A 13,998-nucleotide genomic window follows, 5' to 3' on the forward strand; every position below is an offset into this window, starting at 1 on the left:
TTTTTTGATATACTCAGAGGACCGTTATTAGCATGTTTTAACCACTCCTATGTAAATGGTAGATTATTAGACACTCAACAAGAAGGTCTGATTTCATTATTACTGAAACAGGATACAAGTGGAAAATATAAAGATCCAGTCCATTTAAAAAATTGGAGGCCCCTTACACTTCAGTGTTGTGATGCAAAAATTCTAGCAAAATGTATAGCGCATAAAATTAAAAAGGTATTGTCGGACATTATTCTTTCTAATCAGACAGGTTTTTTACATGGACGATACATTGGAGATAATATAAGGCAAGTACTGGAAACAATAGAACACTATGAAAAATCTGGGAAACCAGGCCTGGTATTCATAGCAGACTTCGAAAAGGCTTTTGATAAAGTACGACTGGGGTTTATATATAAATGCCTGGAGCATTTCAATTTTGGACAATGTCTTATAAATTGGGTTAAAATCATGTATAGTAACCCTAGGTGTAAAATAGTAAATAATGGCTATTTCTCAGAACGTTTTAAACTGTCAAGAGGAGTGAAACAAGGTTGTCCACTATCGGCATATCTATTTATTATTGCCATCGACATGTTAGCTATTAAAATCAGATCCAACAATAATATCAAGGGATTAGAAATCCAGGGCTTAAAAACAAAGTTGTCATTGTACACTGATGATTCATGTTTTCTTTTAAAACCACAACTTGAATCCCTCCACAGCCTCAAAGAGGATCTAGATACATTTTCTACCCTCTCTGGATTACAACCAAATTATGATAAATGTACAATATTATGTATTGGATCACTAAAAAATAAAAAATTTTCATTATCATGTAGTTTACCAATAAAATGGTGAATGAAATAAATGATCTCACTCCCAATTTCTTTTTATAGAAAGTTAGCAAAAATAGATAAGATCTTACTACCATGGAAAGGTAAATACCTGTCAATTTGTGGAAAAATCACCCTGATTAACTCTTTGGTGTTGTCCCAGTTTACCTATTTGCTTATGGTCTTGCCTACGCCTAGCGAACAGTTTTTTAAATTATATGAGAAAAAAATATTCAATTTGATTTGGAACGGCAAGCCAGACAAAATTAAACGGGCCTATTTATATAATGAATATGAATTAGGAGGACAGAAATTATTAAATGTTAAAGCATTAGACCTATCACTAAAAGCTTCAGTCATACAAAAATGATACTTAAATCCGAACTGGTTCTCTAGCAAACTAGTAAGATTGTCTCACCCAATGTTCAAGAATGGCCTTTTTCCCATTATTCAGATTATAACCCCTCACTTTCAGGTATTTGAAAAGTAAATAATCTCCCAAATATCACTATTTCTACAACAAGCCATAGAAAGTTGGTTGCAATTTCAATTTAATCCTCCAGAAATGACAGAACAAATATTGCAACAAATATTGTGGTTAAACTCAAATATACTAATTGATAAAAAAACGTTATAAAAAAAATAAAAATAAAAAGTATAATCTTCATAAATGATATCATCGGTAGGACTGGGGGAGTTATGTCGCACATGCAGCTAACAAAAACATATGGGAATGTTGCTCTACCCAAAATTACAACCAAATAATTGCAGCATTACCGCAAAAATGGAAGAGGAAAGTGGAAGGGGGAAAAGTAAGGAACTTGTCTGTCGGCCGCATTAAAGAACATAATTGGTTAAAGAAAATTGTGATAAATAAAAAAGTTTACCAGTTTCATTTAGTAGGGAAAAATAGTTAGGAAGAGATTTTTGACGTACCGATCCCATGGCATAGTGTTTATGAACTGATACGCAAAACGACGCCGGATTCAAAACTTAGAATTTTTCAATTTAAATTATTATTTAAAAATTCTTGCTACCAATAGAATGTTATTTATAAGGGGGATACAATCTTTCCCAGCTCTGCAGATTTGGCTGTGAAGAGACAGAATCATTAGATCATTTGTTTTGGTACTGTCCATTTGTAGCTTGTTTCAGGACACAGGTCCAGAATGGCTGAGGATTGCAATATTTACCTGGAGCTAACCCTGCAGACAGCATTACTGGGTGATCTGAAAAGTCATAGTCAATCGATCAATAAAATAATAATACTTTTAGCAAGATGTTTATTTTCAATTCACGATCTGTAGAAACAATGAGAATAGAAAGGTTCAGAACTTTTGTAAAACATCACAGTACAGTTGAAAAATATATGGCAAATATAAATCCAATATGGATGGTGTTAAGAGATAGATGGGAGGTGTTGAATGGAGCTGAAGGATGGGACTAATAACAACAACTAATAACAACAAGATAACTCATGTAAAGCATACTGTGTCCATAATAAGTATATAGGTTATATATTGTGAGTTTTTGTGAAAGAGCACAGTTAGAAAGATATGGCATATAGAAGCAAACCGGATGGACATCATGAAAATGATCGGAGGAAGTTCAGGAGTAAAAACAAACAAAATATATTTATTGACTGTGTCCATAAAATTTATATAGTATGTATAAGCATGAAGTAGAGGCCTAAGCATTGTTGTTCACTAGTTTACTCCAATTAGGGAGGGGATGGTGGGGTTGGAAAGTAATAAAGGGAAATATATATATTTTTAAAGGAAAAAAAGTATTTGATCCCCTGCTGATTTTGTACGTTTGCCCACTGACAAAGAAATGATCAGTCTATAATTTTAATGGTAGGTTTATTTGAACAGAAAGAGACAGAATAACAACAAAAAAATCCAGAAAAGCTCATGTCAAAAATGTTATAAAATGAATTTGCATTTTAATGAGGGAAATAAGTATTTGACCCCCTCTCAATCAGAAAGATTTCTGGCACCCAGGTGTCTTTTATACAGGTAACGAGCTGAGATTAGGAGCACACTCTTAAAGGGAGTGCTCCTAATCTCAGCTTGTTACCTGTAGAAAAGACATATATCCACAGAAGCAATCAATCAATCAGATTCCAAACTCTCCACCATGGCCAAGACCAAAGAGCTCTCCAAGGATGTCAGGGACAAGATTGTAGACCTACACAAGGCTGGAATGGGCTACAAGACCATCGCCAAGCAGTTTGGTGAGAAGGTGACAACAGTTGGTGCGATTATTCGCAAATGGAAGAATCACAAAAGACTTGTCAATCTCCCTCGGCCTGGGGCTATATGCAAGATCTCACCTTGTGGAGTTGCAATGATCATGAGAACGGTGAGGAATCAGCCCAGAACTACATGGGAGGATCTTGTCAATGATCTCAAGGCAGCTGGGACCATAGTCACCAAGAAAACAATTGGTAACACACTACGCCGTGAAGGACTGAAATCCTGCAGCGCCCGCAAGGTCCCCCTGCTCAAGAAAGCACATATACATGCCCGTCTGAAGTTTGCCAATGAACATCGGAATGATTCAGAGGAGAACTGGGTGAAAGTGTTGTGGTCAGATGAGACCAAAATCGAGCTCTTTGGCATCAACTCAATGTGTTTGGAGGAGGAGGAATGCTGCCTATGACCCCAAGAACACCATCCCCACCGTCAAACATGGAGGTGGAAACATTATGCTTTGGGGGTATTTATCTGCTAAGGGGACAGGACATTTTCACCGCATCAAAGGGACAATGGATGGGGCCATGTACCGTCAAATATTGGGTGAGAACCACCTTCCCTCAGCCAGGGCATTGAAAATGGGTTGTGGATGGGTATTCCAGCATGACAATGATCCAAAACACACGGCCAAGGCAACAAAGGAGTGACTCAAGAAGAAGCACATTAAGGTCCTGGAGTGGCCTAGCCAGTCTCCAGACCTTAATCCCATAGAAATCTGTGGAGGGAGCTGAAGGTTCGAGTTGCCAAACGTCAGCCTCGAAACCTTAATGACTTGGAGAAGATCTGCAAAGAGGAGTGGAACAAAATCCCTCCTGAGATGTGTGCAAACCTGGTGGCCAACTACAAGAAACGTCTGACCTCTGTGATTGCCAACAAGGGTTTTGCCAACAAGTACTAAGTAATGTTTTGCAGAGGGGTCAAATACTTATTTCCCTCATTAAAATGCAAATCAATTCATAACATTTTTGACATGCGTTTTTCTGGATTTTGTTGTTATTCTGTCTCTCACTGTTCAAATAAACCTACCATTAAAATTATAGACGGGCAAACGTACAAAATCATCAGGGGATCAAATACTTTTTTCCCTCACTGTATATGTATGTATGTGTATATATATTTATATGTGTATGTATGTATATATAATAATATAATGCCATTTAGCAGACACTTTTATCCAAAGCAACTTACAGTCATGTGTGCATACATTTTTACATATGGGTGGGCCCGGGGATTGAACCCACTACCCTGTCGTTACAAGCGCCATGCTCTACCAATTGAGCTACAGAGGACCACAAAGGATTTCTTTTTTATATATATATATATATATGTGAGAAGAAAATAAAAAACATATGGGGGATTGGAAGTGATGCAGACAATTACATTGATGGAAGTTACAATCTATCTGCTATATTAAAGCTGATCTACTCCCACTGGATTGGTCAGAACATTGTGAGAAGGTTACAGATCACGTAGTGGGAAAGATCCAAATAAAATGGAAGAGAAACCAAGTGATTCGCTCATCTGACAAAATGTGGTACCAAGAGGATCTGGGAATGTTGCAGGATTGATAAACGTTCTCTGAACGTCATGAGAAGTTGACATAATAACGTTCTTAGAACATTTCTCAGCCTTCCTTTCCACCATTCCTGGAACATTTTAGTGACCAGAGATTGTTGACTGGTTGTTGACAGGGTGAACACTGTCCCCTCCCTCTTAGTTAGAGCAGCTAACTGGTTGTTGACAGGAGCATCTATCAACCTGTGACAACATGATGATACTTTGTTAAATGGATGTTGGATGAAAACATAGATTTTAGGGGGATTTCATGACACCAACCCCACCTCAGGGTTACGTCAGCGGGGAGCTGTACGAGGGCGAGGCGTGAAAGGGGAACACCACCCATGATAATAGCAATAATCACATCTCCAACACCACAAATCAACAGCAACTCAGAACTAACACAACCTGACGTCATCTTTAATCTGCTGTCAGACTGAACGGTACTGAGACTCTTCCACTTTCCATCTACTGCCTGGTTCCAAATGGCACCCTATTCCCTATGTAGTGCACTACTTTAGACAAGAGAATGGCACCCTATTCCCTATATAGTGCACTACTTTAGACCAGAGAATGGCACCCTATTCCCTATGTAGTGCACTACTTTAGACCAGAGAATGGCACCCTATTCCCTATGTAGTGCACTACTTTAGACCAGAGAATGGCACCCTATTCCCTATATAGTGCACTACTTTAGACCAGAGAATGGCACCCTATTCCCTATGTAGTGCACTACTTTAGACCAGAGAATGGCACCCTATTCCCTATGTAGTGCACTACTTTAGACCAGAGAATGGCACCCTATTCCCTATGTAGTGCACTACTTTAGACCAGGACCCATAGTGCTACATAGGGAACAGGGGACCATTTGGGAGGCATCCGGAGTACCATCCAAGCATCCAGGGGTGCTGTGTCTGAACCTGATCCCTTGGCGACAGGCGGAGGGGGGAAAAAGGGCCCGGGCTTGGACCAGGCAGAATATACAGAACATGCATACAGCTTTCAGCCACGGCTGTGTTCAAAAGGTCCAGAGTGGACGGGTTCCTGCAGCACTGAAGCCTTTAACAGCCATGTCTTCCTGGCACCTGTCTTTACCTAAAGGTCCAGAGTGGACGGGTTCCTGCAGCACTGAAGCCTTTAACAGCCATGTCTTCCTGGCACCTGTCTTTACCTAAAGGTCCAGAGTGGACGGGTTCCTGCAGCACTGAAGCCTTTAACAGCCATGTCTTCCTGGCACCTGTCTTTACCTAAAGGTCCAGAGTGGACGGGTTCCTGCAGCACTGAAGCCTTTAACAGCCATGTCTTATAATAATAATAATAATATGCCATTTAGCAGACGCTTTTATCCAAAGCGACTTACAGTCATGCGTGCATACATTTTTTTTTTTTTTGTGTATGGGTGGTCCCGGGGATCGAACCCACTACCTTGGCGTTACAAGCGCCGTGCTCTACCAGCTGAGCTGGCACCAGCTGGCACCTGTCTTTACCTAAAGGTCCAGAGTGGACGGGTTCCTGCAGCACTGAAGCCTTTAACAGCCATGTCTTCCTGGCACCTGGCTTTACCTAAAGGTCCAGAGTGGACGGGTTCCTGCAGCACTGAAGCCTTTAACAGCCATGTCTTCCTGGCACCTGTCTTTACCTAAAGGTCCAGAGTGGACGGGTTCCTGCAGCACTGAAGCCTTTAACAGCCATGTCTTCCTGACACCTGTCTTTACCTAAAGGTCCAGAGTGGACGGGTTCCTGCAGCACTGAAGCCTTTAACAGCCATGTCTTCCTGGCACCTGTCTTTACCTAAAGGTCCAGAGTGGACGGGTTCCTGCAGCACTGAAGCCTTTAACAGCCATGTCTTCCTGGCACCTGTCTTTACCTAAAGGTCCAGAGTGGACGGGTTCCTGCAGCACTGAAGCCTTTAACAGCCATGTCTTCCTGGCACCTGTCTTTACCTAAAGGTCCAGAGTGGACGGGTTCCTGCAGCACTGAAGCCTTTAACAGCCATGTCTTCCTGGCACCTGTCTTTACCTAAAGGTCCAGAGTGGACGGGTTCCTGCAGCACTGAAGCCTTTAACAGCCATGTCTTCCTGGCACCTGTCTTTACCTAAAGGTCCAGAGTGGACGGGTTCCTGCAGCACTGAAGCCTTTAACAGCCATGTCTTCCTGGCACCTGTCTTTACCTAAAGGTCCAGAGTGGACGGGTTCCTGCAGCACTGAAGCCTTTAACAGCCATGTCTTCCTGGCACCTGTCTTTACCACTAGACGCTAAATGCATTTTTCCACCACCGACGGAGAGGGAATCTACACGGTAATAAAATATGATGTCTTACATTATACAGTACGTGATGTATGTTTTTGAACATGTATGTCAGAACATGTGTAAAAATGTATGCATACATGACTGTAAGTCGCTTTGGATAAAAGCGTCTGCTAAATGGCATATTATATTATATTATTATTATGTCAGAGACCACGCTACAGTACACGTGAGAGGAGAGGAGAGTTTCCATGGAGCAGAGGGTCATGAATGTAAAACAGCTTCTGATAGGATGAAAGCGTCTGGATGACATGACAGGAAGAGGATAGGGTCCGCTGCTGATAGGATGACATGACAGGAAGAGGATAGGGTCCGCTGCTGATAGGACGACATGACAGGAAGAGGATAGGGTCCGCTGCTGATAGGATGACATGACAGGAAGAGGATAGGGTCCGCTGCTGATAGGATGACATGACAGGAAGAGGATAGGGTCCGCTGCTGATAGGATGACATGACAGGAAGAGGATAGGGTCCGCTGCTGATAGGATGACATGACAGGAAGAGGATAGGGTCCGCTGCTGATAGGATGACATGACAGGAAGAGGATAGGGTCCGCTGCTGATAGGACGACATGACAGGAAGAGGATAGGGTCCGTGGGCTAGCTAGCTCAACCAATACATCATCATGAGTACATTACACACTAGGGTTAAGGTTACATTACACACTAGGGTTAGGGTTACATTACACACTAGGGTTAGGGTTACATTACACACTAGGGTTAAGGTTACATTACACACTAGGGTTAGGGTTACATTACACACTAGGGTTAGGGTTACATTACACACTAGGGTTAGGGTTACATTACACACTAGGGTTAGGGTTACATTACACACTAGGGTTAGGGTTACATTACACACTAGGGTTAGGGTTACATTACACACTAGGGTTAGGGTTACATTACACACTAGGGTTAGGGTTACATTACACACTAGGGTTAGGGTTACATTACACACTAGGGTTAGGGTTACATTACACACTAGGGTTACATTACACACTAGGGTTAGGGTTACACTACACACTAGGGTTACATTACACACTAGGGTTAGGGTTACATTACACTACACTATTACTATTACATTACTATATAAAGAGAGCCTGAGTGATGACCATTGGTTGGCCACTCCAGGTTAGACAGACAGGACTGGACAGGACTGGACAGACAGGGAAGGACTCTCTCTCTCTGTCTTTCTCTCGCTCTCTGTCTCTCTCTCTCTCTGTCTTTCTCTCTCTCTCTCTCTCTCTCTCTCTCTCTCTCTCTCTCTCTCTCTCTCTCTCTCTCTCTCTCTCTCTCTCTCTCTCTCTCTCTCTCTCTCTCTCTCTCTCTCTCTCTCTCTCTCTCTCTCTCTCTCTCTCTCTCTCTCTCTCTCTCTCTCTCTTTCTCTCCCTCTCTACCTGCCCCTCCATGTTCCACTCCAGGGCCCCAGGGTCCCATGGTCCCTTCTTTCGTGGCCAGAATTCCCTTATATTAACCTCTGAGGCTCAGATCTCCTTACAGAATACACAAGAGAGTGTCCCACGGCAGGCTGGTAAAATATGATCGTTTTTATGCGTTCGTATTATGTGGGTTGATTCTTTCGACAGCAGGCAGGCTGCTGAAGAGTGTCATCTCGTAAGTGGGTTAGTTTCCATGACATCTCAGTCATGATCTCAATCCTCCACCGGGCTCACCCGACTCTCTCCCAGGCTCGCTCAGGTCCAAGTGAAATGTGATCACTCACACGGGCTTCCAGGAATCAAGGATGGTAAGCAGCTTCAAACGTCAAGCATCATTTTCCAGTTAATCTCGCTCTTGTCTCTGTATCAATATCTCTGTACAGCATGAGGTGGAGGAAACCATGTTGTGTCCTGGCCAGTTGATGAGTTTGTATTCATAGCTATGAAGGCACAACAGAACCTTCTGAGATGGCAGTTCACCCCGATGGAGACCGTCTGGGGACAGCCAGGTTTCTCCTCTACTTATCCAGTTTCATAACTTGGCTAACTTGGCCTTTGTTATTCTCCTATGAAGACTGACTGCAGGAGAAATCCACATTTTCAGTCTTTACAGAAGTTGATCTCTCAGAGCAACTCAATCTGTTCTCCAAGGGGTCCCTGTTTCCCCAGAGGGGTTCACACACGCTGCTGGACTCACACCCTATTCTCCTCAATCTGTTCTCCAAGGGGTCCCTGTTTCCCCAGAGGGGTTCACACGCTGCTGGACTCACACCTTATTCTCCTCACTCGGTTGTTTTACCTCATCTTAATAATACAGGAACCAAGCCTTGACCTAAACTCTGCCTGGTTTGTTTTGGTTTCTGTTTAGCCAGCGGAGGAGCGAGGGAACGACTGAGCGTGACTAAAACCAGAGAGATTAAAGGTGTCAGGATGAACAGGTGAAAGGGAGGAAAGGGGGAGGACCCCAAAACAGACAATACTTAGAGATCTGATTTGATTTGAGAAGACATTAGAGAAAGTAGGAGATGTTATTTTGTCTGGAGGACTACAGCCTCTATCCATCTCTACCTGACCTCTCTGGGGGGTGTGACATCACCAACAGAGCAGTCAGGTTTCACAGGGGTTTTAGGTTTACACACATCTGAGTTTGCAGCTGAAGTGGCCATGTTTCTGTCCAGCTCCTGAAGTGGCCATGTTTCTGTCCAGCTCCTAAAGTGACCATGTTTCTGTCCAGCTCCTGAAGTGACCATGTTTCTGTCCAGCTCCTGAAGTGGCCATGTTTCTGTCCAGCTCCTGAAGTGGCCATGTTTCTGTCCAGCTCCTGAAGTGGCCATGTTTCTGTCCAGCTCCTGAAGTGGCCATGTTTCTGTCCAGCTCCTGAAGTGGCCATGTTTCTGTCCAGCTCCTGAAGTGACCATGTTTCTGTCCAGCTCCTAAAGTGGCCATGTTTCTGTCCAGCTCCTGAAGTGACCATGTTTCTGTCCAGCTCCTGAAGTGGCCATGTTTCTGTCCAGCTCCTGAAGTGACCATGTTTCTGTCCAGCTCCTGAAGTGACCATGTTTCTGTCCAGCTCCTGAAGTGGCCATGTTTCTGTCCAGCTCCTGAAGTGGCCATGTTTCTGTCCAGCTCCTGAAGTGACCATGTTTCTGTCCAGCTCCTGAAGTGACCATGTTTCTGTCCAGCTCCTGAAGTGGCCATGTTTCTGTCCAGCTCCTGAAGTGACCATGTTTCTGTCCAGCTCCTGAAGTGGCCATGTTTCTGTCCAGCTCCTGAAGTGGCCATGTTTCTGTCCAGCTCCTGAAGTGACCATGTTTCTGTCCAGCTCCTGAAGTGGCCATGTTTCTGTCCAGCTCCTGAAGTGGCCATGTTTCTGTCCAGCTCCTGAAGTGGCCATGTTTCTGTCCAGCTCCTGAAGTGGCCATGTTTCTGTCCAGCTCCTGAAGTGGCCATGTTTCTGTCCAGCTCCTAAAGTGGCCATGTTTCTGTCCAGCTCCTGAAGTGGCCATGTTTCTGTCCAGCTCCTGAAGTGGCCATGTTTCTGTCCAGCTCCTAAAGTGGCCATGTTTCTGTCCAGCTCCTGAAGTGGCCATGTTTCTGTCCAGCTCCTGAAGTGACCATGTTTCTGTCCAGCTCCTGAAGTGACCATGTTTCTGTCCAGCTCCTAAAGTGGCCATGTTTCTGTCCAGCTCCTAAAGTGGCCATGTTTCTGTCCAGCTCCTAAAGTGGCCATGTTTCTGTCCGGCTCCTGAAGTGGCCATGTTTCTGTCCAGCTCCTGAAGTGACCATGTTTCTGTCCAGCTCCTGAAGTGGCCATGTTTCTGTGCAGCTCCTGAAGTGGCCATGTTTCTGTCCAGCTCCTGAAGTGGCCATGTTTCTGTCCAGCTCCTGAAGTGACCATGTTTCTGTCCAGCTCCTGAAGTGGCCATGTTTCTGTCCAGCTCCTAAAGTGGCCATGTTTCTGTCCAGCTCCTGAAGTGGCCATGTTTCTGTCCAGCTCCTGAAGTGGCCATGTTTCTGTCCAGCTCCTAAAGTGGCCATGTTTCTGTCCAGCTCCTAAAGTGGCCATGTTTCTGTCCAGCTCCTGAAGTGACCATGTTTCTGTCCAGCTCCTGAAGTGGCCATGTTTCTGTCCAGCTCCTGAAGTGGCCATGTTTCTGTCCAGCTCCTGAAGTGGCCATGTTTCTGTCCAGCTCCTGAAGTGACCATGTTTCTGTCCAGCTCCTGAAGTGGCCATGTTTCTGTCCAGCTCCTGAAGTGGCCATGTTTCTGTCCAGCTCCTGAAGTGGCCATGTTTCTGTCCAGCTCCTGAAGTGACCATGTTTCTGTCCAGCTCCTGAAGTGGCCATGTTTCTGTCCAGCTCCTAAAGTGGCCATGTTTCTGTCCAGCTCCTGAAGTGGCCATGTTTCTGTCCAGCTCCTGAAGTGGCCATGTTTCTGTCCAGCTCCTAAAGTGGCCATGTTTCTGTCCAGCTCCTAAAGTGGCCATGTTTCTGTCCAGCTCCTGAAGTGGCCATGTTTCTGTCCAGCTCCTGAAGTGACCATGTTTCTGTCCAGCTCCTGAAGTGACCATGTTTCTGTCCAGCTCCTAAAGTGGCCATGTTTCTGTCCAGCTCCTAAAGTGGCCATGTTTCTGTCCAGCTCCTAAAGTGGCCATGTTTCTGTCCAGCTCCTGAAGTGGCCATGTTTCTGTCCAGCTCCTGAAGTGACCATGTTTCTGTCCAGCTCCTGAAGTGGCCATGTTTCTGTCCAGCTCCTGAAGTGGCCATGTTTCTGTCCAGCTCCTGAAGTGGCCATGTTTCTGTCCAGCTCCTGAAGTGACCATGTTTCTGTCCAGCTCCTGAAGTGGCCATGTTTCTGTCCAGCTCCTAAAGTGGCCATGTTTCTGTCCAGCTCCTGAAGTGGCCATGTTTCTGTCCAGCTCCTGAAGTGGCCATGTTTCTGTCCAGCTCCTAAAGTGGCCATGTTTCTGTCCAGCTCCTGAAGTGGCCATGTTTCTGTCCAGCTCCTGAAGTGGCCATGTTTCTGTCCAGCTCCTGAAGTGACCATGTTTCTGTCCAGCTCCTGAAGTGACCATGTTTCTGTCCAGCTCCTAAAGTGGCCATGTTTCTGTCCAGCTCCTAAAGTGGCCATGTTTCTGTCCAGCTCCTAAAGTGGCCATGTTTCTGTCCAGCTCCTAAAGTGGCCATGTTTCTGTCCAGCTCCTAAAGTGGCCATGTTTCTGTCCAGCTCCTGAAGTGACCATGTTTCTGTCCAGCTCCTGAAGTGACCATGTTTCTGTCCAGCTCCTGAAGTGACCATGTTTCTGTCCAGCTCCTGAAGTGACCATGTTTCTGTCCAGCTCCTGAAGTGACCATGTTTCTGTCCAGCTCCTGAAGTGACCATGTTTCTGTCCAGCTCCTGAAGTGACCATGTTTCTGTCCAGCTCCTGTGCAACGTTGGGTGTGTGTGTGAGTTTGAGTGGACATGACTTGTCTCCTGTTTTGTCTGGAGGAACCAGAGTCACAGCCTCTATCTGCCTACCCCCCCGTGACATCTCCAACAGAGCCTTGCTGTTTCAGCTAGAGGTTTCAGAGAGCAGTCCGGTTTCACAGGGTTTCACCTCAGCAGTCCTCTCAGAGGGCTTTAGTTGTACCCTGACCCAGTCAAGGCTGCTCAGTAGGTCAAGGACCATGGGAGGTATAGAGGACTGGAGAGGACCATGGGAGGTATAGAGGACTGGAGAGGACCAGGGGAGGTATAGAGGACTGGAGAGGGCCAGGGGAGGTATAGAGGACTGGAGAGGACCAGGGGAGGTATAGAGGACTGGAGAGGGCCAGGGGAGGTATAGAGGACTGGAGAGGACCAGGGGAGGTATAGAGGACTGGAGAGGACCAGGGGAGGTATAGAGGACTGGAGAGGACCAGGGGAGGTATAGAGGACTGGAGAGGACCAGGGGAGGTATAGAGGACTGGAGAGGACCAGGGGAGGTATAGAGGACTGGAGAGGACCATGGGAGGTATAGAGGACTGGAGAGGACCAGCGGAGGTATAGAGGACTGGAGAGGACCAGGGGAGGTATAGAGGACTGGAGAGGACCAGGGGAGGTATAGAGGACTGGAGAGGACCATGGGAGGTATAGAGGACTGGAGAGGACCAGGGGAGGTATAGAGGACTGGAGAGGACCAGGGGAGGTATAGAGGACTGGAGAGGACCAGGGGAGGTATAGAGGACTGGAGAGGACCAGGGGAGGTATAGAGGACTGGAGAGGACCAGGGGAGGTATAGAGGACTGGAGAGGATCAGGGGAGGTATAGAGGACTGGAGAGGACCAGGGGAGGTATAGAGGACTGGAGAGGACCAGGGGAGGTATAGAGGACTGGAGAGGACCAGGGGAGGTATAGAGGACTGGAGAGGACCAGGGGAGGTATAGAGGACTGGAGAGGACCAGGGGAGGTATAGAGGACTGGAGAGGACCAGGGGGAGGTATAGAGGACTGGAGAGGACCAGGGGAGGTATAGAGGACTGGAGAGGACCAGGGGAGGTATAGAGGACTGGAGAGGACCAGGGGAGGTATAGAGGACTGGAGAGGACCAGCGGAGGTATAGAGGACTGGAGAGGACCAGGGGAGGTATAGAGGACTGGAGAGGACCAGGGGAGGTATAGAGGACTGGAGAGGACCATGGGAGGCATTGAGGACTGGAGAGGACCAGGGGAGGTATAGAGGACTGGAGAGGACCAGGGGAGGTATAGAGGTCTGGAGAGGACCAGGGGAGGTATAGAGGACTGGAGAGGACTAGGGGAGGTATAGAGGACTGGAGAGGACCAGGGGAGGTATAGAGGACTGGAGAGGACCATGGGTGGTATAGAGGACTAGGGGAGGTATAGAGGGCTGGAGAGGGCCATGGGAGGTATAGAGGACTGGAGAGGGCCAGCGGAGGTATAGAGGACTGGAGAGGGCCAGGGGAGGTATAGAGGACTGGAGAGGACCAGGGGAGGTATAGAGGACTGGAGAGGACCAGGGGAGGTATAGAGGACCAGGGGAGGTATAGAGGACTGGAGAGGACCAGGGGTGGTATAGAGGACCAGGGGAGGTATAGAGGACTGGAGAGGGCCAGGGGAGGTATAGAGGACTGGAGAGG

Source organism: Coregonus clupeaformis, chromosome 17, assembly GCF_020615455.1.
Source record: "Coregonus clupeaformis isolate EN_2021a chromosome 17, ASM2061545v1, whole genome shotgun sequence".
NCBI classification, from domain to species: domain Eukaryota; kingdom Metazoa; phylum Chordata; class Actinopteri; order Salmoniformes; family Salmonidae; genus Coregonus; species Coregonus clupeaformis.